Consider the following 26,639-nt stretch of genomic DNA (forward strand, 5'->3'; position numbering starts at 1 on the left):
ACATGGGAGACCCACTGGGGTGTCAGAGCCAGGAGAACTCTGACAGAGTGCTGTACATGTGTGTGCCAGTGTGTACAGCTTTGTGTAGACGTGTTTTTCTAGTGTGCCCAGATGTGGGTGTGCACCTCCTGCTTTACACAGTGTGCATATATAGTGGAGTGCACAGCACTAGTCACATACATGTACTGAAGTGTACATGCAATCTGTACACTGCTGTTTACACATGTGTTAAATAACACTCTCAAGTGTGAGTGGGTCTGTGCACAGCTCTGTGCTTGTGAGTATGCACAGGTTCTGCTAGTGTGAACATAGCTCTGTGTGAGACATGCGTATATCAATATGTATAACACTGCACACATTGGTGTGCTCAAGCTCTACATGCAAACAAGTCATGCTTGTAGACATGTGCATCAGTAAAGACTGTACATAAGGGAGTGTCTGTGTCTACTACAATGTCGTAGTTTGACATTGACAGGAAGTAGTTTTTTTTTTTTAGGATATGCTGTGGTCACCAATAGGTGTTCAGATTTTAATATTGGCACCTGGTGTAGCCACTGAAGTTCGGACACACCTTTGAGAACACACAGGGGTTAAAAAAGAGAGCTGTTCCTCTGGGAGGCTCTCTTGGGACTTTGGCGGGAAAGAGGTCGGATCTCCTTCCCCCGTCCAGCTGCTGCTGCTGGGTGGGGGAGGATCTCCTTCCCCCGTCCAGCTGCTGCTGCTGGATGGGGGAGGGGCAGCCATGCGGAAGGCCTGGGCCTGGACAGAGATGGGAGATGAAGAGGCCCTTGAGGATGGAAGGGTGGAGGAGCACCAAGAGACATCAGGCAGCCATCCCCCTGCCCCCCAGGGGAGAGAGAGAGGGAGAGCTGGCGTCTGAATTTGATAGCGACCAGCCAGGAGGAGAAGGGGGGGGAGTGCGGCGAGAAGGTGCCCGGCAGGGCAGCGTGGGAGTTCCGGAGCTCCGGACAGGCATGAGGCTGAGATATTTAACCGTTTTCTTGCATGATAAAAACCTTGCAAATGCTGATCCTCCTGGAGCTGAATGAGAAGAGAGATAAGAGATGAGATAAGAGGGGTTTGGCCACAAGGGAAGTGGAGAAGACTCTTGAGTAGGGGGAGAGATGATGGAGTGGCCTTTTGGCTGGACTTTTCTTGTGTGGCCATAGACGGAACCATTTTTTTTTACCTGTGACACAGAGACTGCATTTAGGGGGAGGCAGTGCCTCAGAACCAGGAGGGTTCAGTGTGGGTACCCCTCGGCCCCAGGGAGTGCAAAAAATTTGGGGGGGACAGATGTCCCGAAGGAGAGACTGTGCCTTTTTTTTTGGAATGAGACAAGGCATCCTTGAAAGACAACCCTAGAAACAGCTCTGGTCCATGCACAGTGGTGAGAGCACTGGGCATGGAAGGAAGATGTCACGATGGCAAAGGATTTCCGGGCGGTGCTGAGTGACATGGAAACACACGAGGTTTCAACGGTGTTTCCGGGGGAAGCCTATGGTACAAGAAGGACTCCTCTCCTCTTGATGAACTGAAGATTGAGTATTCTAAAGGGTGGTGCCGGACTGAGAGTTGGTGATTTTGGGGGGAATGTATTGCATTGGGAAATTTGGTGGGGGGAGGAGGAAAATGCTTTTTGTAAGGTTTGCATTTTCCTTTTTTTTTTTTTTTCCTTTCCTTGTAGTTTAGTTATTTTCTTGTAGTTTAGTTAATAAAATTTTCTTTATTTCTAAGTAGGACCCTGCTTTGCTTATTCCTGGTCACATCTCACAGCAGACACCAGGGAGAGGGTATTCTCATGGGGGCACTGGCATTGTGCCAGTGTCAAACCATGACAACATGTGTGCTGGTGTAACAAGTTAAGTGTACACAAGTGTGTGCTGCTAACAAGTACCCTAGTGCACAGGAACTCTGTGCAAGTGAGCAAGTACGTGTGTGCATGTGTACTAACTCTGCACATGTTCCTGTGTGCATACACAAGTTGGACACACCCAGAGACATAGCTCTAGATACACGGCTCTGTACATCCGACTGCTGTCCTATCTAGAAAAACAGACGTATATATATATATATCTATATATCTCTCTATATATATATATATATAAATATATATATATAAGTATATATATGTATGTATGTGTGTCACTACCTAGCTATCAGCGTACACCCTGCTCTTGTAAAGATAAAAAATTTGCCTCTACGTATAAGTTTGCCAAAAGTTTAAAAACCTCTCTGTGATTCTAATACTTCCTAAGCTGCACAGTTCCCCTGTGTCAGCAGTAGTAAGTAAATACTTGAAGACTCAATTACACTCTCAAATACTGAAACATTTGAGGCAGTACTATATGCATTGTCTTTAGTTTAACCCCTCAGCTGGGAAGTACCTTTCAGGTACTGCTAACCACTAAATCAGCTGTGCGCCCTGCAGAGTGGGAGTGGACTCATGTCAACAGAATTCCAAATCCAGTGAAAAAACCCAAAGAATAGACTACAATAACATCCAGACCAGGTGAGAGATAACTGAAGAAACTTGAAGATGTCCGAAAAGTAGAGTCAAGCTTTCACCAGCCAGCTTCAAGATTGTTTTAACTAATACCTTAGGCAGGGAGTTTGATCTGTGTAGTTTATTAATGCAATTATCCTGTTTTAATAGATAAATATTACAAGTGCCTGCTGAGGGGAAGTACACGAGGAACTGTAAAAAGTATTAAGACAGTTTCCTTAAGAACACACAAGTAAATTAAAACAAAAAAAAATGAGGGAAAGACGGGATTGGCCCCTGTGTTCACTACAGAGAAGATTATAGCCCTGCTGCAGGTAGCAACCCCACAGGCATGGTAAGGTGGGAACAAGAAAGCCATACCAGACCTCTATCATTCCTCAGTTGTCTCTTAATCCAATAAAGACTAAAGGGCAAGACCGAGTTAGCCTCTGTACTCACCACTAAGAGAATAAAAAGGCCATACCAGAGCTCTGTAATCTCATTTTGTCCATTTTCAAATAATTTTTTTTCCTGTTCCCACTGTCCTCGCCCACATCAACAGATGCTAGTAGAAATTATTTTTATTTCTTTTTTGAGAAGGGTAAAATATCCAAATGAAAAATAAGAGTTAATTTTTCAAGCCAAATGTCTTAGAGAAAAGGAAAAGGGAGGTTTGTTATAGATAAGTAATGTAATAGTTGGCTCTTACAATTAAGAGATAGATATTATGTAGATGTATAGGAATGTTATTGCAATATGTCATCCCATAGTAGTCACGGAGACTCCCAGCGCTGAAAACATTTTCCTTATTCAGTCCTTTGTTGTAATTTTTGTTAAGGCTTAATATCCCTTCTCTATTTTAAAAGTGAACAGTCATTTCTCACATATGTTTACCACACTATTACTTATATAAGCTATATGGTGCATACATAAGGTGACAGATTTTACTATACCAAAAAGCAGTTAAAAGGAATTACAAATAGTACCATATCAAAATCTTTGTGGTCAATAATAACTTGCAAAAGCCAATACATAAATGTGAAAAACAATACTATATTGTCATTTATAACACATTCCAAACACAGCACTCCTGATATTTCTATACCATAAACTTCACTATTTTCTACTTATAATCATAGCTAACCCTTCTATAAGATTTAATTGATTATTTGATCAAAATATTTTTAACACTATTGAAAAGAATGAGGAGGAGGTGTCTTTACAAACAAACTGTGGGCCTCATAGTAGATAAGGCCAGATACAGAGAGGTGAAAGAAGCAATGGAGGAAACCATTAATTCCATAGTGTTATATATGACTCAGACCCCGGGTGGGAATGAGTAAATAAAGTTTAATTATACCCTGTTAAAATTACAAAGCAAAGGGGGGACAGCACTAGGAGCATAGTGAGACTGCTCACCAGAGGCTCAGCTCACAAAATGGCATCTATGTGTTTTAAACACTCAACGTTGCATCAGCCACATTAATATTCATAAGCAGTCCTTATATGTCCTCCTGGCACCTCCCACAGTCTGTGGTTGAACTTGGCTACTCCTAGGGTCCGTGGCCTCATCCTTATAAGTACATTTGGCTCCTCCCAAGGTCTGTCAGTTAGTCTTCTATGCCTTTTTGTTGGTGGAGCCCCTCTCGCATCTTGATTGGTGGTGAGATGCTTACCCTGACAAGCCTCCTAGCAACAGGTGTCCCCTCACTCCCTGCTACCTCTTGAAAGGGGCAAATACATGCCCTACCCCACTTGTTTTGACAGCTCTGTCACCAAAGCTGCCAGGCTGCAACCACACAAGGGGAAGGGAAGGACTGGAGGGAGAACAGAAAAGGGTTCAAAACCAAACTGGGACAACTGAAGTACATGTCAAAAGAACTATAAACCTCAAGAGAACTACTTCCCACCATACTTAACTCCTCCTCATTTGCATGAGCCAATCACTATGCCTTATTCATAATACATAGGAATTCTCCTAATTGACACAGACTGTTACTCACCCAAGACTGTGCTAAATCTCTGGATTTAGAGAAAAAGAACAGAGACACAAGGAAAAAGAAAAACAGGGGGGATATGCATTAGAAGGGGGGGTCTTAGGTATTAGGAGTTTTGGGAAGTCTGTACTCTCAAGTAACTCAGCCAATGGTAAAGAGAGAGGGACATGCAGCTGGGAAATTAGAATAAAAAGGAGGCTGCATCCCTTAAAAATTTTGAGAGACCCCATGGGGAAATACCTAATGGCCTGTCCCTTTATTCGAATAAAGTTACAGAACTCCTCTGTCTCCTTCTGGAACGTAAACCTCTGGTGTTTGTGGATTAATTTTCCTGACACTATGATGAGTGTTTTATGTTAATTGGATGTTGTATTAAATCCTTTGCCAAAGTTCCTTGATTTTCTATATTTTGCCAGTAAACCTTTGTGTACTTTTGACCTCTTGAGAATATCTGGTTGATATTTCTCCCATGTGTCTAACCCAGAGTAAAGGAACCTTGGTAAACCCCTTGCATTTAAATGCCTTGGGTGTTACATTATAAATATGTGTTGTTGGGAGGATGCTCTGGGTTTGATGAAGAGGTATTTTGTTTGGAGATGTGAGACACAATGGTCACTTTTAAAATTTCAAAGGTTTATTAAACCTTAACTGTCTCTGTCCCTCTGGGGAGCCTCTCAGGAACCCTCGGCCAGTCCCGAGTTGGCAGACACCGGGGGGCAACCTCGACATGGCTGACTGCGGGGAGACACTCTACCGTGCCCTGAGGGCACTGAGGGCACCTAGGCTAGTCGCCTGTGCAGCAGAAGAGACACCAGAGACATCAGTAGAAGATAAAGGACCAACTCTTAGCAGGGGTTAATCTAAGGTTTTTTTCAGGGGCTCTGGGGAGCTCCTAGACCTTAGGGGGCCTCCTGCTGAGAGCCCCGGGAGATGTGCCAAGGTTACATTTAAAGGGAGGTGGAAACCAAAAGTAGATAACATTATACTAACCAATAATTAACCCTAAGGGATGGATACTGGGGGATAGACATTTAGGACAGTGTATGGGGCAAGGCTTGGGGGGGGCTGACCCCTAGCCTCTGACTAATCACTCGACGACCTGGACAGAAGCTTCTAGATGGAGGGGATGGGATGCTGAGTGATTGATAGAGAGCCAGGGTGGGGGTTTAGGGATAATCTCATCCAGGGAGAGTGATTACACAGGTAAAGGGAGGGGGGTACAGTCTGGGATAAATCATTTGGGAAAAATACGGGGATACAAAACAAAACTACTTCAAAGTATTACAAAGTATAAAAACACACTACAACACTTAAGAAAAATACAACAGAAGACTGAGTAAGGAAAAATTACTGCACTGGGAGTCTCCATGACGAGCAGCCATATGCCCGTCTATAGAATGGATGCTCCGCTTTTTATACTCTTGGCCCCTCCCAAAGTCTCGTCAGTCAACTCCTTCTCTGCCATCCATTGGTGGCAATCACTTTCTTACAACTTGACAGGAGGTGAGGTGTTGCCATGCTGCGCCTCCTAGTAACAAGCTTGCCCTCCCCTAAATGCCCTGACTAGTGACTACAATACAAGGGGGGAGGGGGGAGAACTATGGGGAGAACATACAAAATAACATAACTATACATCTATAAAACTTCTCTTAACATACACATAATATTAATCTCTTAATTGTGAGAGCCAACTATCACATTACCCATTTATAACAGGAGAGAACTGCCAGCTGCAGAATAAGGAGAGTGAGTTTTCAGTTAAAACCGATATTCTCTGGCAAAAATGGTTATGGAATCCCAGGTATAGGAGCCTAACCCGAGTTTGCTTTCCACTAGTTGTTGGAAGCTTGTAAAGCCTGATCAGACCCAGATATGGTTTGAGAAAAACTGGCACACCCACAGTTGGTAGCAGAGAGAATTGGAACTTTGGCAAAAGAAGAAAAAAACTCCTTTGGTAAGGGAATCACGTGGGAGTCTGAAATGGCTGCCCAAAAAGAGATACATGTTTTGAACTGGCCAGAGAAAGAGCTGATCAAGTTGCCAACTGCCTTGGAGGATGAAATAATTGCTTGCTTCAGAGCAGAACAAGAACTAATGGCACAAAAGCACCTAGCCCAAAACCTGAGAAACCTGTTAGACAAGTCTGTCCAAAGCCAAAGGACTTTAGAGATGCAAATTAACATCATTGGGGGAAGTGTGAATGTAACCTGGGGAGGAGTTAAGCCTCCCCGAACATAATCTCACCCCTCTTAGCCTTGGGGAAGAGTTTAATGCACCAAAGCCAAACCCCTCCCCACATCCTAAACTCCACTCTCCTGTAAAAAAAGGAGTAGGCAGAGGCGGCACTCCCTGAGCATATCACTGATGTCACCTCCCTCCACTCCTTGGAAGAGGGGTTTGACTCAGAGGATACAGCACACTTTTCCCCTCACCAGAAGCCCTGCTCTCTTGCTAAGACGGAATTTGCGTATCAAGAGACAGGGCCAATGATGATATCAAACCCTGCAACAGAATTGGTTAAGTTGCAAGGCAATATTAGCAATCGCCCCAAAGAAAATGAAACTATTTTGAAAATTTTACTAATGCGGGGAAATAAAATAAAGATTTCTTTAAAGGAAGCACATGGGAAAGAGCTCTGGTCTTTTGACCAAGAAGCAAACTGTTGTGTGAAAATTTAAACTTGTTGGAGGGGGAGAACTCATCCCTCTCCCCACTCCAACATATGGTAAAATTACTGGGAGAATGTGGGAGGCAGCAGGCTTCCAACCAATGCTTGAGAAACAGCTGGTGCCTCATCAGCCTTCTCCCAGGTTATTATCATTTATTCCAAAATTTAAGAGTGGGTATTGAGCCTTGCCTTCCACCAAAGGTGGGGATGGAACTGCTGCTGCAGAATCTGTCACCTTTTCAGGAAAAAATACTTTTATCACTGTGCAAGTATGTTGTTTTAGTATATCCTCTCCAGCCAAAAGACTGGGTGCACATCTGGACGAGAATAAAGTCAGCTGCAGACAAAGAAGAACACAGGGGAACAGTACTGGAAATCTACTGCAGATTAAGCTGCAACAAAATGCAAAACTCCAAAATAAAATACATTAAATGGTTTATGTTTTTGTATTTCCAGAACAGTGTTCCCAGTATGCCAGCACTGTTATTTCTTCTTGGATTAGTCAACCATCCTAGCAGGGCCTTGTATCAAATGTGATAGCAAATGCCAGAGGGGTAAGTGAGCAAGAAAAGAGTGGTGTCCTTTTCACTAAGGACCATTCTAACATCACACACGTAGAACAAATACTACACTGACAGTAGAACAAACACTACAATTATAGATGGTTATTTGACAAATTAAAAGTGGAAAGGTCTCAAAAGGTGGATGGCTACTTGTGGAAGAGGCTAACAGCAGGCCTGTTAGCTAAAGGAGTGAGAAGAAGCTGAGAAGTAAGAAGAAGCTGATAAGGAGCTCTCTCCAAGGCTATTACCAAGGAGACCAAGAGAGGAGAGAAACTGAAGAAAGATAAGGAGAGAACTTTGCAGCTGGACAAAGTATTTTTAGAAAGTTAGCTGAAGTCACTGTTACTTTTCACCAATGGTGTTATGTTGATTTATTGTGGCCAATAGTTGGGGTAGAAGAAGTATTAACAATTAGAAAGTGTATAAAAAGTCAGCCATGTTCACTAATAAAGAGTTGCCAACTGAGACTGTTTGTGGTCTCTGCTTTGTGTCATGACTGCCTCGACAGCGACAGCTACTCTAACTTTTTTACCTACATGTTGCTGAGAATACTCAACAGCATTGTTAAGGTACTAGATAACTTCAGTTTCCTAAGTGATTGTTGCATTTTTTACTGTTGTTATTATTATGTTAATATTCATATATGTTTATATAATTTGTTGCCTGCAATATTTCAATATGTTAATATTTTCTCTCTGGTTGCCACAGTTGGTGGAAAAGGTTCTTCCCTCAGTTTAGTTTTGTGAACTCACAGATAGGATTTCAAATGATCATGGAAACGAATTTGTGTACCTCTTCCTATGTCCTCAGAGCAGAGTGTAAAATTACCAAGGAAAGCACATGTGCTAATGGTAAGAAAGATTTTGGGTTGGAGAACCACTGAAGGGTTTGGTAAAGTTGAAAATGTATTTGGTCCAAATGCAGGACCCTGACTAAAATTATATGCTGAGGAGATTGGAAGGACTGAGTTTTGTGTTATCTTTGACTCCCACCCTTGAGGCAATCTAGATTATTTTAGGTAGTAGAATTGTACTGAATGTTATTTCCCATGGTGCCCACTTACCTTTTCCTCTTTCCCTGAGAACAGGTTCTGGGAATCTCCCTAAAAGCTGGTTGGTGGTGATGCCTCAAGTTTTAGCTTTTATATTTTTCAGATTCTGTACTGCTTTAGTGTGTACTTCTGAGCTTTATATTAGGGGATATTAAGCTCTCTTCACAGAGTAGGTAGACAAAACAATTCCTTCTCTAGCTGGGGACCAAGGACAACTGATTCAAATCTCAGGCTCAAGAGCATAAACAACGGTGGACGGAAGAAAGAAAAACAAGAAGGATGGGACTTCATAAGCTAAAGCTATAATTGGACAATAAACTCCCAATATGCTAATGGACCAAAACTTATAAAAGTGTGAGACCTGGTGACCAGTCGTCCAGTTTTTGACCATTTTGGGTTCATCTTGGGTGTAGCCCTGGCTGGGCTCCTGTGCTGCTCAAGGTGTATCCATTGAGGCCTTCTAATAAATACCTACTTTATTCTTTAGCTCCGTCTAGTCTCTGTTCTAAGTCAGCTTTCAAAAGGCATCAGTGGGAGGGATAAGGGTGGCAATGTGGGACATGTATATTTGTTTGGGTTGTGGAGATACCTGTGTAGCCACATTTCTCTTCACAGAGAAAAGCAAGGCACAACTTCCCAAGGATATTCTGGGATTCATATTCTCTGAACCTCAGAGAAAGGAAAAACAATTCTTATCTCATTTGCTGCGCCTGTGTTTGTGCAAAAGTAGAATGCAATATGGAGATTGTTTACCCTAAGTGATGGTGTTTTGTTTCCTTGGCCTATCAAGGTGAAGTGTGTGTGTGTGTGTGTGTGTCGGGACTGTCGGCTGACAGTCACGAGATGCTGCGCAGTTGAGTGCAGTGGAGTGCTTGGCAGATTCAGTTTAGATGTAATGCAATATAGTGTAACATAGTATACAATAATATAGTATAGTAAAGTAATTAATTAGCATTCTGATAAGATGGAGTCCTCCTTGTCATTCCTCCTGGACGTCAGGCAAAAATATCACCGATATACCTGGACTTGTAAAATCATAGACTCCAAAAGGTAAGGTGGACAAACTATTGATCCTTAGAGTTGGACAAGGAGTGCAGTGTACTACACTGTCAATAAGCAATAGAGAACCCTAAATTGAACTCACCAAGCTATTTTGGAGCCCAGCTTACAAGTCCAACGAGTCTAAAAAAATAATTGTATAAAATTGTATATAACTGTCTTGGGGTGATTTTATAAAAATACTGCATTCCCCTATTGTCTACTTTATGCCCAGAAATGGGTCCTACAGCTTTAAGCTGGGCCCAGGGGAAGGAGGGAGACCAGGGGAATTCTTTTGGATGTTTGTGTTCAAGCTCACACACACTCTCCCATGCTTCTCTGAGAGTACATTCTTTGCTTTTAGCTAGCTTCTTTTTGTTAGCTGAGGCAAGAAGGTTTCCTGAGACTGCAATAGCAATTTCTCCAGTGATTTCTGTGGCTTCTGGAACTGTTCATCTTAGCTCCGGTCCAAAAATCACACCATCGCCAGGAGCCAGCAGGGAGGCCCCAGGACACCGCATCCCAGCTCCAGACCTCAAGAGGAGTCAAGCCACAGCTACAGAAAGAACTCTGAATCCACCAGCTTTCTCCACAGTGAGAAGGTTCAATATTAACAGTTATTCTTTTTTTTGCCCATGACTGTGAGCACTCTGTTAAATAAACAGTTTTTTTCACTTTCGTCCGAGAAATTCCTTTTGTATCGTAAGGGAGGGAGTGCCAAAACCTGCCTTCTTTAAAGGAGACATTCATTTCAGGATTTTTCCTCCTAAACTTGTCTCAAACCGAGACAACATTCAACAATGCTGAAAGTCACGGAAGAAGAGTGCTATCTCTAGGAACACACAGGAAATCATGGAACAAGCTGCTGGACTCTGGGTGCTGAAAGACTGATGAAAGACTGGTTCATGGACTCTCCCTCCGGGTCCTGATTTGAATCAATCCTTGCCTACAATTTTAGAGATTCACGGGGTGGGGGGGAAGATGAACTGCATAGAAGGATATTAACTAGATGACACTTTGATTATTGGAATAGCAATTGCCCATTCTATGACTTCCAGTATACTTTCCTCTTCTTTCCTTTCTGCTCTGTCTGCTAGATGAGATCTGGTCCCGGTCAATGTCTTGAGCCACAGAGTGGTTGTCAGAGACTGGAGAGACTGATGTCTGGAGACATTTTGGAATGCTTGTGTGCGTGGGAGAGGGCGGGTCAGGCCTTGCTCTAGGGAGACAGTGCCCTGCCCCCACACCCCCAGCCCCCGCAGTGTCTGTCAATCAGGGCACACCAGAGATAGCGCCCAAGTCTTGCCTAAACCAGCTCCTGAGTGGCCCAGTGACCAGATGTCCCGGCTTGGGGAGCGGAGGATTGAATCCTAAGTGGTATGTAACAAAAGGTTAACCACAAGTAACATCGTAACAAGATGTGCAGGTAAAACAAGCAAGATAGCAAAGAATGTAAGATAGCAAAGCCACTGAGATAACAAGCACCATCAAGAGCAAGGTAGCAAATTTTAACGGAACTTGCAAAGTGCAAAATTAGCTAAAAACAGGTTAGACTGAAAAACAAGAAGCACCACACATGTTGGGCTGTCAGCCACATAAATTTTTTGGACAAGGATCAAGCCCCAATTCCTTTGCAGCATTTCTGAAGTATTCCCCTCTTAGTTCTTGATACATCAGCAGCTCCTGGCCCTTCTCTGTTGCTCAAAACTCCATCCCCTTTCACTGATGAGTTTCAATTAAAGCTCTCCTTGTAAGTCTGGCCAGTTTGCTCGTGAAGACAGTCTCTCCCCACTTCGTTGTGTGAATCCCATCAGCTCCCAACAGACCTGGCTTCTTAAAGGTAGTTCCATGATCATAGAAGTCAAAACTTTGTGTATGGCACCAGCTATGCAGCCTGGCATTCAGCTGTTCAGTCCGTCTCCTCTTTCCTGGACCCCTTCCTTAGAGTGGAGACTGATAGAGGAGACCACCATCACCTGTGATCCTGATCCTTTTAACATCGTTCCTGCAGACATTACTCTCCTGGGAGGGTTCTAAATTGCCTTATCAGATGCTACAAAGAGTAGGAGCAGATGATAATCTGTACTGTCCACCAGACTCAGCCACCTCTCAGTGACACCATGAATGCAAGCTCCTGGTAGGCAGCAGAGCTCTCTAGAGAAATCGTCTGGGTGGGAAATAGGTGTGTCGGTGTTTCTCAAGAGGAAATCTCCAATTACTAATACCTTTATATGCTTCTCTGGTTGCACTGGCTCTAACATGGGCAGGTGGTTAGGTCAGCTTTGCATGGCTGGCTTTGTCCTGGCTCCTGTGCATTACTCATGTGCTCTTCAGTCTCCAAACCAGGAGCATCCTGTCTGTTATGTAGGGGCACTTCAAGAGATGGGTGTGGGAAAGATATTTCTGTGCTGTTCTTGTGAGCAAGCGAAGGCTTCCTGAAGATAAGGAAAGCCTCATATCTCTCTCAAGGAATTTACCAAGGCTATCATCATGACAACATGAAGAAAGAGAGAGAAAAAAAGTATAAGCAAGAAGATCTGGACTTTGATTGGCTTACACAGTGGCATGGCTCCTTTCACCTATTGAAAGCTTTGTTTCTTCTTTATGACCAATGGACAGTGTACGGGTTCGTTAAGGAAATGTAAATATCTTGTAAAATTATAAAAGCAACATGCTGCTTTAATAAATAAATCTAAACAGCCTTCTGACTGAGCCCTGGTGCTTTGCACTGTGTGGGGCTGTTGAATTTGCAGGCAACCCCAACAAGGGAAGAGATGAGAATCTTCACTCCATGTTTCAGAAGGCTGATTTATTATTTTATGATATATATTATATTAAAAGAAAATGATATATTAAAACTATACTATATTAAATCTATACTAAAGAATAGAAGACAGGATTTCATCAAAAGGCTAGGAAAGGAAGGGGATGGAATGATAATAAAATCTTGTGACTGACCAGAGTCTGAGACAGCTGGACTGTGATTGGCCATTAATAAAAAACAACCACATGAGACCAATCAAAGATGCACCTGTTGCATTCCACAGCAGCAGATAATTATTGTTTACATTTTGTTTCTGAGGCCTCTCAGCTTCTCAGGAGAAAAGATCCTAGCAAAAGGATTTTTCATAAAATACGTCTGTGACATGGGGCTCTATAGCAACAGATGGGGGAGGGTTCTTCCTTCTGCCCCAAGCAGAGACAAGTGTCTGGTCTCCATCTCAGGAGTTACTTGTGTCAGTCAGCCTGAGGTTAGATTTTGGCTTACCTTCCTTTTGTGCACTCTGAAGGCAGGCCATCGTTGAGTCTGGGACAGCATTCAATACTATGCATCAATCTCCTGTCTGCGTTCCCAGATACCGTGCTGCCTGTCGATCTCCTCTTTTAAATCTTACTTGACCAAGGAGATCTTCCTCTTGGGCACACTTGCAGCAATGACATCCACTGCTGCCTTTGGTTTCTAAGAGGCATTTCTAGGCACTAGAGCTCTCACCCAGCCTCATGATCATTGACCCTGTCCATCACTCCCGCACAGGGCTGCTGGTTATTCTCTCTCTCCTCGCACCCTCACTCTTAGTTTAAAGCCCTCCTAATGTGGTCAGCTAACTTACTAGTCAAAATACCTTTGTCCTTCTTAGTGAGGTGGAGACCCTCTTTCCCAAGCAGATACAGATGCACAGGGCCCCAAGCTCATAGAACCCAAAACCCTGTTGCAGGCGCAAGCTCCGCAGACAATTACTGACGCACGCTAAGTGCCCTCTTTCTCCTGCCATTTCCCACCAGCGTCAGGACTGAGGACAAAAACCCATGGGCCAACATGCCCTTGACTACTGCCCTCAGTGCTCTGGGGTCATTGCTAGGGAAAACCTGGTGTAATGGATTTGCTCCTCCTGTTTGAACTATTTGAACTTTGGTCCAGGCAGATGATCAACAAGTAGGATTATGCAAAGAAAACTCCACTGCATGAAGCTATTGGCGAGAAACCAGCACCAAAGCCAACAAACTGTTTTGCCTGGAGTCTGGCCTAATAAGCAGCCAAAACTGCATGAACACAGCAGAAATCTGACTAAGAGTCAACCATCTGATGATATCAATAAGTGCAGTCAACAGGGTCTATTAAGTTCCCTCTCCATAGAAACTGGCTGTGCAGCAGTGATCTCCCCTCAAGTAGGGATGCCTCTCAAGGTTACCCCTCAAGGCTGAGAGATCCCTTACCTGACACCAGACATCAATGGGGTGGGGTGCTAAATGACATTCTATTCACAAGCTTAGTGATAATCTTTGTATCCCATTCTAAAATTAGGTGTAATAAATAGCTGACTATTTACCACAAACTCATATGAACTTATTAAAGATTTTACATACATAAATTTACCAACTAGAACTCAATAAAGTAATCAGAGATCAGATCTCTCAGAGTGTTCTCTGACTCTTCTCCTGACCCACCTGAACGGCATCAAAAAAATTTGTGGTGGGTTGACCTTGGCTGGATGCCAGGTACTGACAGAACTGCTCTATCACTCCCCCTTCTCAGCTGGACAGGAGCAAAAGAGAAAATGTTGGGGAAGATGAAACAGGAAAGTCTTATAAATATGATTGTCTGGCAAAAAATTTTGAGAATATAGAAACTATAAGTGAGATTGAAATGAAAGCAAGCTTTGAGATACCTTAGTTACTGAACAACTGGAAAACAATGGTGTGGCCGGCTGAAGGCAATCCCCTTTTGATGAAACAATACCCTCTGCTTGCAGACAGGTCCAAGCGTCAGAGCAGACCCTACTAGCTTGGCAGAAGGGGTCCAAAGAGTAGTTTTTAGGGTTTAAAATGTAACACAGTATGGTAATGATTCTTATAGGCTGTATGTAAATGCTATAGGATTTGCATATTGTAGATTGGTTAGTGAGAATTAGAATATTCAACACAGAAGATTTATTGTATTGTAACAAGAACCTCACTCTCTTACCTTTTTTACTCCTTTACCCTCTTATCCTCTCTACCCCTCTCTTCTCTCAGGCCTGCTCCAAGCTGCGGCCGGCAGCTCCAAACAGGGCCCCAGCACCCACGCCCTTTGCAATAAACCGCAAGTTCCAGGACCTGACTTCAGAGCTCTCTCCTCTCAGTCCGTCCTGACCGCCATACCTCCCGACGCTCCTACAGACTGGCACCCAAACGTGTTTAAAGGGCCAGTTCAGTTTTTCCACCTGTGGGACACTTCTCCATGCACGGTAACTAAAGACCAGTTACAGCTGCCTTAAAGGTGTCGTGATCACGGCATATCGTTGCTGTGCAGGGTGAAAGCTGGAGCTCTTAAATTTTGCCAAGGCAAACCTCGAGCACGGGGTGTCGTTACTACGTAGCGATTGCCTGGAGCTCTTTGAGGAAGTTTGCCGTGGTATCCCTCGAGCACGGAGACGTTGCTATGCAGCGCCAACCGGAGCTCTAAGGAGGGACTCTGCCACACACCCTGAGCACAGGCGAGCGCTGCAAAGCACCGCCTGCACTGGATCTGTGAGTGCATACCTACCTGCGAGGTCCTGAGCACGGAAAGCCGTTGCCAAGTGACGCCTAAACCCGGAGCTCTGAGGAGGAACCTGAGCGCAGCGTCCTGAGCGCCGACTGGAGTGCCTGGCCAGCCCCCCACGACGGAGCTCTGATTGAGGACGCTGCTTGTGCGACACCGAGGTTGGTAACACACTGGTGTAATAATGTGACAAACTCACTCTGCCCACGACAGAGATCTCTATAAGCAACTAAAGCATTTATTAAGTTCCATGCCAAGTAAATTACCGAAACAGGAGTTAAAAAACCTCTTAGAATGGACTTTAATAATTTCCCAAATGCTGACCGTTCAGCCGTCTTTACCAGACACTTTTGGGACACAGTTGGAATTAAGCTCTTTAATAATATCTCCCGCCAGGATATGGCTGCCGCGGAGCTAGTCCCAGCTTGCAGGGCGCTGGTTGAGCTGTTTGCTGCAAGGGGGATGCCCGCAGCAGTCGCCCCGCCGAGCTCCGCTCCTGCGGCGAGTCCACCCCTTGCTGCCGTGAGTCTACAATGGGGCACGACCCCCACCTCCCCGTCAGACCTCACGGCTCCGATACCCGCAGTCCTGCTCACGCCTGCCGCCCCGTCCCCCGCCCTCGCGGTCCTGACACTCGTCCCCACGGCCCCAGCCATCCCACCGGACCCCACGGCCCCTCCCACTGCTCCCGCCATACCCGCCCCTGCCTTCCCGTTGGTCCCTGCTGTCCTGGCTACCGCAGTCCCTGCCCCCAGTTCCGCCATCCTCGCTGCACCGCCCCTCAATTCCGCCTCTACGAGCTCGCCCACCAGCGTCACAGCGGCTCCGCCCCCCCGAGCCCACCGCTTTCCTCCCGCAACCCGCAAGTGCGGCCGCTCCTCCCGCCCCCCAGGTCCCCCTCGTCCCCGCCGACATAGCGCCGGCGGTGGCCGTAGTCCCGTCCGCGTCCATCGCTGCTGCGTCTTTGCAGTCTCCTGCCGCTCCCAGATCTGCGGTGCTGAGAACGCCTGTCGCGGCCGCGCTGGCGTCCCCAGCGCCCCTTGTGCACGTTGCCGCAAGAACCCTGCCCCCCTACCCTGGCGTTCAAGCGCATGCAGCACACCTCGAGCTCCCCACTGGCCCCGCGGCAGGGCAGACGCCCATTGCTAATCCTGTCCCTGCCGGCTGCACGCCGCGGTCCAGCCGCCGACTAGCCCACCGCTCGCCAGGGCCCCCCCTGCAGCAGACTCCCGCCTCCTCCACGCCGCTCCTCCAGCCTCCCGCCACCCCGGGATCATCTCCCGCTGACGAGGCCGCCCCGCCGCCGCCCGTGGTCGCTTTCCCGCTCCTGCCGCCGCCGCTCGCCACCGCGGCCCGGGGCCGAGCCGTGCCTTCTCCACCGCAGCCTCCCGCTTCTGAGCTGCTGAATGGCCCAGCTCTGTCGCCTCCTGCAACCACGGATGTCCCGTCGTTCCCTTCCACGACCGCGGCCACAGCCCCGTCTCCCGTTTCCGCAGCTCCGCCACCTCCCGCACTACCCGACCCGCCCGCCATGCGGCCAACCGCCATCATGACTCCCCACGTTGACCTAGTGACGCAACCCACGCATGCACAATTGCTACAACCACCACACCAGCAATATCATTCCACGCCGACTCATCCAACCACAGCACTGCTTCCGGGATCAGCCGCACGCAGCGGTTATCTCTCCGCGGCCCCGCCGCCACCCCCCCTGCTTTCGCCGCAGCTTTGGTACAGCCTCCCGGTTCCGACCTGCTGCATACCGCTGTCCAGCCACAGCCGGCATCCCTGTGCCCTGTCACGCCACTTCCGCCACCACCGGTCTATACACGGCACCACAGCAGCCGAATCCTGCAGCGCCTTGGATGTATCCTTCCGCGTCTCTCCCTCTGCCGGACCTTGAGGTCCCGGGCACAGCCACATCACTGAGAGATCTCTCCGCAGCGCGTAAGCTTACACAACCGGTACCTAATATGCCTCCGCTGCCACATCCTGTACCTCCGCCGCCTGCTTCCCTGCCTCCGCCGCCGCATCCTGCAGCCGACCCAAGCAGCACCGGATCACGTCCGCACCTCCTCGAACACCCAACCGCGTTTTCACCTTCCACACTCCTAGCACGGAGTGGGGCTACTTTGTATCACGATTCGTCCGCACAGCCACATCCATGCACACAAACCATGCAACGAGGTGGGGGAGGGTGGAATATGACAGCTGCTTTAATAAATACAAGACAGACAGAGAATTACTTTGCCCCTGGAAATGCCAACCCTTTGATCCCAACACAAAAGAATTCCGAAAAAGAACTGTTCCCAAACAGCTCCAGAGTCCCCCCAGTGTTTGGGACAGATTTCTCAACCCAAAATGAGACACTAAACCCTGAAAATTAGCCAGCATTAATCCCAAAATTAGAAAACTCACAAAAATCTTTTGATAATTTTCAACTAACAGACTGACATGAAGTCAGACGCCAGATTTGCAAAGAAGAAACTTTAAATCCTTTATCTATGTGCTATTCAGCCAGCAAGCCAGTGGTCCTAGAACATGGGTGGCTATCCCACCTCATGAGATAAAGAATTGCAAAAAGCAACAAAGGACAATGGTATCTGCTCCCCATATTTTAAGCCACTGCTGAAAAGTATCCTGGAAGGACATACACTCACACCAAATGACTGTAAAAATCTTGCTAGTATAATTCTCACAAACTCACAATATATGCTATGGGAACTCAAATGGAAAAGACTTCTTACAGGGGTACTAGCCACTTATAGACAAAGTACTGATGCAGACCTTCGTACCCTTGCCATGTCTAAGCTGACTGGTGACCCTCCTGATGATCAGAATGATAATCAAGTGAATTTACCCAAAACAGCGTTAGATGACATAAAAAAGATGGCTCACAGAGCCTTTTTGCAAATTCAGCCTGCAGGAAGTTTTGAAAAAGCCTATAATCTGATTAGCTAAGAGTTGTCTGAACCATTTACCACATTTGTGGACCGGGTAATCCAAGCAGCAGAAAGACAATGCGGCGATGATATAGCTCGCCCAATAATGATACGGGACATTATTGAAAATAATGCCAATGCAGAATGTAAAAGAGTTATCAAAGCCCTAGGAAAAGAAAAACCCACAGTGCCTGAAATGATTGATGCCTGTAACAAAATTGGGAGTCCACAACAAGTGGCAACTATCCAGGCAAATGGACTTGGAAAAACTCTAGGAGAAATAATTGAAAGGGCTCTTACAGCTCAAACAGCGCAAGCAGCTGCACAGGCAGCACAAGCAGAAGCATGAGACCAAAAACTTACTGAAATCCTAGCTGCTTTGCATCTAAACTCCCAGCAACAAGGCAACACTATGGCTGTTATGCAAGCTGCTGTAACTTCAGGACCTTGCTACTTCCGTAAACAACCTGGCCATATCAGGAGGAATTGCCCAGAAGTCAAAAGGGATGCACGAGCACTGGATTGCTGTTCTGCCTGCAAGAAAGGAAATAATTTTACCTGGCAGTGTCGATCCAGACATGACATGAGTGGAAAACACAGTCCAAAAAACTCCAAGGGGAGCGCGCAACGCCATCGTGTGACGAAACAAGTAGTGGCGCCCCAGACACCCAAAGTGGAATTTATCTATACGCTGACTCAAAAGCACTTCACTTCATCACCGGCAGAATCCCAAGTAATGACCCAGGCCTGCTACCCCCAGGGTCCTGGTGCACTTTGGCAACCTCCAAGCCAACAACCTTTTTAAAGGATGAGGGCTATGACTGTATTTCAACAGGGATTACTGGGACTTCTCAAAAAAGACAAGACTTTTTAGTTGTTGGTAAAGAAAGGAATAGCATCCTGAGACTGCTTGTTTTGCCTTGTGAAATATCTGCTAACTGCAATGAAGAATTACTAGTGCTAGCCAAGACCTACTATCCCCCACTGCATATTCCACCTAGAACCCCTATAGCTATTGCTGTAGCACTGCCTATGGGGACTGTAGATCAAATGCCACCATGCTGTTTCCCAGTTGCTCCTGAAAATCCTGAAATTCTATGGGTTCAACATATAAGTCAACAACGACCAATGCTAACTTGTGAATTGTCAAATGGTGGAGTTCAAGTTAGTATCAAAGGGATGACTGATACAGGAGCAGATGTTTCTGTGATCTCTTATTATCGTTGGCCAACAAATTGGAAATTAATAACTCCCCCAGGCACTCTCACAGGCATCGGAGATGTCACTCCGTGCTTGCAAAGCGAATCTGTAATCAGTATTACAGGACCGCAAGAGAAGGCATTGGTCTGTCCCTATGTAGTGCAGAAACCCATCACAGTGTGGGGAAGAGACTTGCTTTCTGAATTGGGAGCCAAAATTGAACTGGGTTTTTCGTAGGGGCCACTGAAGCACTCAGCACTTTAAAACTGACCTGGAAAACTGACACCCCTGTCTGAGTCGACCAGTGGCCCCTGCCAGATAATAAGCTGAGTGCTCTTAAAACACTTGCCGCTGAACAACTGCAAAAAGGCCACCTTACACCCTCTGACAGTCCTTGGAACTCACCTGTGTTTGTAATCCATAAGAAAACTTCTGACACTTGGTGATTATTACATGATCTCAGAACGATCAATGCAGTGATTGAGGATATGGGCCCTCTCCAACCTGGCCTGCCCAACCTTTCCATGATCCCAAGAGATTAGCCACTTGTAATTATCAATCTAAAATCCCCTAGATCTCTCACTCCTGTGTGGGAACTCAGCACAACATTCCTGATGTGCAGAGTCACTGAGACCACCCTTGGGGGGCTCGGAGGTCCTGGAACATTGCCAGAAGTGTTTGGTGGTTGGACTTTGAACCTGCACGGGAGACGACACCTGTATGAGGATGGGAGGATCACACGGGGATAAATGGTGAAGAGATAGATTAATTATAGTGTGAAACACAGGTTTTAGAATCTCGGTACAAGGGGGTTCTAGGGACAAGATGGAGGAATTAGGGCGTGTCCTGTCCTTCTCCTTCTTCTTCTTGTTCGTCCATCTTCAGTGGTGATGGTGGCACTTTGAGATTGGTTCTTACTGAATGTGCACTTGTCAATAAGGGTGAAAGGTATTGGGGAGAAAAGGTAAATATCTTATACGTAGTTGTCCTGGTTTAGGGCAAATTTGTTAAAGAATCTGCAAAGGAGGGCCCCTCCAGAAAGGAAAACCCACACGGCCCCTCCCCCCAACCGGTTTGGGAAAAAATTCCTTGGAGAGAGGTGGAAAGAACCTGTTTATTTGACTGGCCCAGCACCCCCCAGCACACAAAATGAACAATACCAGCTGACACCGCTCTGAGAAAGATGACAAAATCAGAAAGTCTCTTTCGGGGGTGGTTGCTCTGTTCTCAGTCCCTCCGGCGCTGGGCCAGCTGCTGCAGCCGAACGGTGCAAACCCTCGGTGTTTCCCGGGTCCCAGTCCGGAGCAGGTTCGAGATGGTCACAGGAACAGGAGAGGAGAAACAGTCCGGGAAGGAATTTGGACTGTTTAGCTAAACTAGCTAATAAGCAGAAGCAAAAGCGAGAGCAGAAGCAAGAGCAGAAAAGCAAGCAAGCAAAGCAGCAAGCTGAAAGCAAGAAGTGAAAAACAGCCCTATGTATACTGCCTGTCTCTGTGTCCCTGATAAGGGAAACCCAAACAAAACTTCCACTCTTCAGAGTCGGTCTTAAAGGCACAGAACAGATAAATGGGGATACAAGCATCATAACGTCACCCCAGGACAGTAGTTTTGGGTATAAAGATAAGTGACCGCCCCGAGGGCAGTCAGTGTGCTCATGGCTGACTTGCTGTGCGGACCTCTGTCGGGCCGGGAGAAAATATTGTAGATAAGAATTAATAAACAACACTGAGGACTGAAAAACCTGAAGACTCCTTTCGTCCTTTGGAGCGCGGGCTGCCCCAAGGCCATCCCGAGCCTTTCCAGGCCATTAAAACAGCCGAGAACGGGACACTCCTGAAGCCTGCAAGGCCTTAGAAAAAAATTACTGATGCTCTGCAGAACAGGCAGGCACATCGCTGTATTCCTGACCAACCCTTTTTCCTTGCGATTTTAGGAGAAAAGCTGAGACTGTGCAGTCTCATTTTTCAATGGGATTCCTCTCAAAAAGATCTGTTGTTAATAATTGAATGGGTTTTCCTTCCTTACAGGTCGCCACAGACAATCCTCACACCTTTAGAAATGATGTCTCAAATCATGATCAGAGGCAGAACAAGGCTTCTTTCAATAGCAGGTCACGAATTCGCAGTTATCTATTTGCCCATGAAGAAGACCTATTTTGATTGGGCAATGCAAAAATCAGAAGACTTGCTGTATGCCTTGCTCGATTTTCCAGGCGTTTGCTCTATTCATTATCCAGCACACAAAATGATCAAAGTTATATTGCGCTACAAAGAGAAACCCCTGATCAGTGAAGAGCCTTTAGATGCAGTCACTGTCTTCACTGATGCGTCAGGGCAAATGCACAATTCAGTAGTTATATGGCAGAATAAAGATACTAAAGTCTGGGAACAGGATGTTCAAAAAGTTGAAGGTTTTCCTCAGATCGTTGAATTGGCAGTAGTTGTAAGAGCTTTTCAGCTCTTTCCGGAACCTTTCAACCTAATCACTGATTTGGCATACATTGCTAATATTATTAAGAGAATTGAAGGATCTGTTTTAAAGGATGTGAACAGCAACAAGTTGTGTCTTTGGCTTACCTGTCTCTACCAAATCCTATCACACAGAACTAATCCTTATTTTGTTTCTCACATTAGAGCTCATTCTTGTCTTCCAGGATTTATGGCAGAAGGAAACGCATGAGCTGATGCATTGGCATCAGAAGCATCTGAAGAGGAAGTTGCAACAGGCATTGAAAATTCTACCTCGGTGCTTGCTGCAACTACCTTGCCTAACACTATTGAACAAACCAAATTGAGTCATGCATTTTTTCACCAAAATGCACAGGCAATAAACGAGATTTTCACATTACTTTAGAGCAAGCACAAAATATTGTACAAGCTTGCCCAGACTGTCAGCTTGTTCAACCTCTCCCTTCTGCAGGAGCCACCAACCCATGAGGGTTGGAGAGCTTGCAGAAATGGCAAACAGATGTTACTAAGTACCCTTCTTTTGAGAAACTTAAAAATATCCATGTCTCTGTCAATACGTTCTCAAATGCAGTTTTTGCTTCTGTACATACAGGAGAAAAAGCTATGCATGTCTGCCAGCATTTTTCACAAGCTTTTTCCTATTTGGGTATCCCCCAAGAAGTTAAAACTGATAATGGTCCTTCGTATGTTTCACAAGAATTAGCTGCATTTTTAAATGACTGGGGTGTTTGCCATACATTTGGTATTCCCTACTCTCCCACGAGTCAAGAAATGATAGAAAGAACACATCTAACTCTAAAACGCATTTTAGATCAACAAAGAGGGGGGGGAGCCCAGGATACGCCTCAAAGGAGGATGAATAAGGCTTTGTATGTTTACAATTTTTTAATAGCTCTGCAGAAGAGCCTGATCCTCCCATTTACAGGCACTTCTTGAACAACAAAAAAGCAAAACTGAAGAGCACCCCCTAGTTTTGATTAAAAATTTAGATTCAGGACAAATAGAAGGACCGTACATTCTTATAACATGGGAAAAGGGGTTTGCATGTGTTTCCACATGTGGAGGGATCAAGTGGGTTCCAGTGAAGAACGTGAAGCCCTACCACGCATCAAAGCCCGCCGACGCCTCCACATCAGCCAGAGACCCCGCGAGTGGAAACCAGGAAGCAAGCACCCAGACCTCAACTACGCAGAGTCATCAGGAGAAAGTGATCTGCCAGGAACAGCTCAAGAAAAGAATGGAGTTTTATCATTTGCGCGAATGCATGTTGCTTTTATTCTTTTGTTTTAGTTTTTGTAGTGAAGCTTTACCTGTAAATCAACCAAAGACGAATGTCTGGGCTGCTTTAGCCAAGTCTGCAGGCTCCGATACCATCTGTCTTTCTGACTCAAGCCCTGACAAACCTTTTTCAACCTGTTTAGTTGGAGTACCTTTTCCAAAAGGTTTTGATAATATTACTCTTGATAAGTATTGGCCATATGATGATCATTATGTATCTGCAACTCCAAGCCAGAAACACCAAACTTATATTGATAATTCTAAAGTTGATAAATCTGACCTTCAAGAGATAGAAATCCTAGGCTCATTAACTATGGATACCTGTTACTTCTTTCATTTCCTAGGAGAAAACGGCCCTCATTTAAACGTTACCCCATATCACCCAGTTTATAGCAATATGACTTCTTGGTGTAATCAAACTAAGCTTCTTACATATGACGAACATCACGCAGAATGTTTTAACAAACTTCCCATTTGATTTCCTAAAGGAATTAGGCTCATCTGTGGAGACAGGGCCTGGCAAGGTATACCCTCAAAAATAGATGGTGGACCTTGTGCCTTGGGACAACTAACAATAATTGCTCCCAGTGTCAAAGAGGTAGTCAAAAAGAAAAGCAGAAAGATTAGATCCTCCTGGGGACATCAATATGAAAGCAACTGTGATAGCGATTTTCACCCTTGGAACACTGGAAAATCAGTTGCTGCAAGCATTTTTCTACCTCAGTGGAGTTCCTCAGCTGCACTGACACAATTAAACAAGTTAGGGTGTTGGCTAAGCAAAGAAGTAAATGCCACCTCTACTGTAATCAGTGATTTGTTGACAGATGAAGAAGTGGTCAGACATGCCACTTTACAAAACAGAGCTGCCATTGATTTTCTTTTACTACCACATGGGCATGGTTGTGAAGATTTTGAAGGATTATGTTGTACGAACTTAGCTGATCATTCTGTTCCCATTCATAAACAGCTACAAAACCTAAAGGATTTAGCTAACCAAATTACAAAAGATGACCCATCTTGGCTAGACAGTTTGTTTGATGGCTGGAGCTTTGCACCTTGGCTAAAGGAACTCTGTACAATAGGCTTGATTATTGTAACAGTAATAATTGTAGTTTTAGTAGCAGTATCCTGTATACTTCAGTGTGTGCAAAGAATTATGAGTAAGACAGTGTTGAATATCTTAGTTGTTCATCAGAATGGGGGAGATGTTGGGGAAGATGAAACAGGAAAGCCTTATAAATATGATTGTCTGGCAAAAGATTTTGAGAATATAAAAACTATAAGTGAGATTGCAATGAAAGCAAGCTTTGAGATACCTTAGTTACTGAACAACTGGAAAACAATGGTGTGGCCGGCTGAAGGTAATCCCCTTTTGATGAAACAATACCCTCTGCTTGCAGACAGGTCCAAGCGTCAGAGCAGACCCTACTAGCTTGGCAGAAGGGGTCCAAAGAGTAGTTTTTAGTGTTTAAAATGTAACACAGTATGGTAATGTAATGATTCTTACAGGCTGTATGTAAATGCTATAGAATTTGTATATAGTAGTAGATTGGTTAGTGTAAATTAGAATATTCAACACAGAAGATTTATTATATTGTAATGGGAACCTCACTCTCGTACTTTTTTACTCCCTTATGCTCTTACCCTCTTACTCTCTTACCCTCTCATCCTCTCTACCCCTCTCTTCTCTCAGGCCTGCTCCGAGCTGCAGCCAGCAGCTCCAAACAGGGCCATGGCACCCACGCCCTTTGTAATAAACTGCAAGTTCCACCATCTGGCTTCAGAGATCTCTCATCTCTGTCCGTCCCGACCGTCCTACCTCCCGACGCTTCTACAAGAAAATAAGATGGAAAACAGCTCGGAACTGGAGATAAAGCAGGTTAGCAAAGGAAAAGAGAATGTTTGTGTGTAAACAAGTAAAGAGGAAAAATAAAGTAATTCTATCCTCTGGTTCCCATCAGCCAGCATTTTCCAGCCACTTTCTGGGAAGCAAGGCTTCAGCATGCATAGGGGTTGCTCTGAAAAGCAGACGTTATAATTAACGAATGTGCCCCTTTCTCCCTCCTTAACTTAGCTTTCATATCTGAGCTGAAGTCATATGGTACAGAATAGCCCTCTGGCCAGTTTGGTTCAGTGGGCATAGTTGTGTCCCTTCCTAGGAGCTTGCCCACCCAAAGCCTATTGATGGGGACAAAATGCTGGAGAGACAGCACTGATGCTGTGCAAACACTGCCCAGCAGTAGCCAAAACACTGAGGTTTCATCCAGATATTCTAGCTACAAATGCAAAGCATAGTACTGTGAGGGCTGCTGTAGAGATAATTAACTCCATCTCCGTAACACCCAATACAATCTCCACTCCTTAGTCCATGGCATTTGCATCATACTCAGATCTCACAGAATGATATATATAGATCTATACCTACCTTCTAATTATTCCATTGCATTTATTTGTTATGACTGAAATTGTTTCTTACCAATGCTTACAACTTAAACTCCATGCTAAAACCATATATATGCCTAACACATAGATGCATACATTTTTATTAACTACGGTCCCCAGACCTTTCACAGAATAAATATTTATTTCCCATTTCATGGACTTCCTCCATCCCTCCAGATGTTTAAAAACAGGCTGTGACTTGGGCTCCATTCCATCAAGATGGGTGCTCAGGACAGAAGAGGCAGGACACTCCATTGTTCAGCACCAACACCAGCCCTGGCTGAATCATCATCGCACTCTCCTTGCTCCTTGTGAAGCGATCTCTTCATTGGTTCATGTCACACCAGAGAGTGACTTCCTGCAACATAAAATTTACACACATTATTTTTCACCAAAGATTAAATCTCCTTGAGGCACACACCAGGTCTCCCCATCCTTCTGCATTAACCACCAAATATAGCCTGGTCTTCGGGCAAAAGCAATCCCAATAATAGGTTTGCCTTTTCCCATGGGCGGAGAATTCCGTACCAACTTCCCCAGTCACCACTTCCCTGTGTGTAGCATGGGGACCTTATCTCCTCCCACAGTATGTAGTGGTTTTGTTTGGGCAGGACCAGCGCGGTTAGCAGATCTTCTGGTGTTAACCAGCCAAGTGGCTTCTGCTACATTTGCCTCCCAAGGCTTCCATGCCCGATTGCCTAACCCTCTTGACAGTCCATCATACCTCTCAATCTTTCCAGAGGCTTGTGGGTGATAAGGGGTGTGATATATCCACATGTTTCTTCGCCCAAGAGTTTAGGAGGTTATTTCAAAAACAAGCCTCATTGATTCCATTCTTTCTGGGATACCACGACACCACAAAATGTGTCCCTCACGGCCCAAGATGGTGTTTCAAGCAATAGCATGGCTTAGAGGGTATTTTTCCAGCCAACTAGTAGTTGCCTCTACCATGATGAGTATGTAAGCTCTTGCCTTGGTGTGTCCAT

Source organism: Melozone crissalis, unplaced genomic scaffold, assembly GCF_028551555.1.
Source record: "Melozone crissalis strain CALT ecotype California unplaced genomic scaffold, PUWL_Pcris_2 ptg000074l_1, whole genome shotgun sequence".
NCBI classification, from domain to species: Eukaryota; Metazoa; Chordata; class Aves; order Passeriformes; family Passerellidae; genus Melozone; species Melozone crissalis.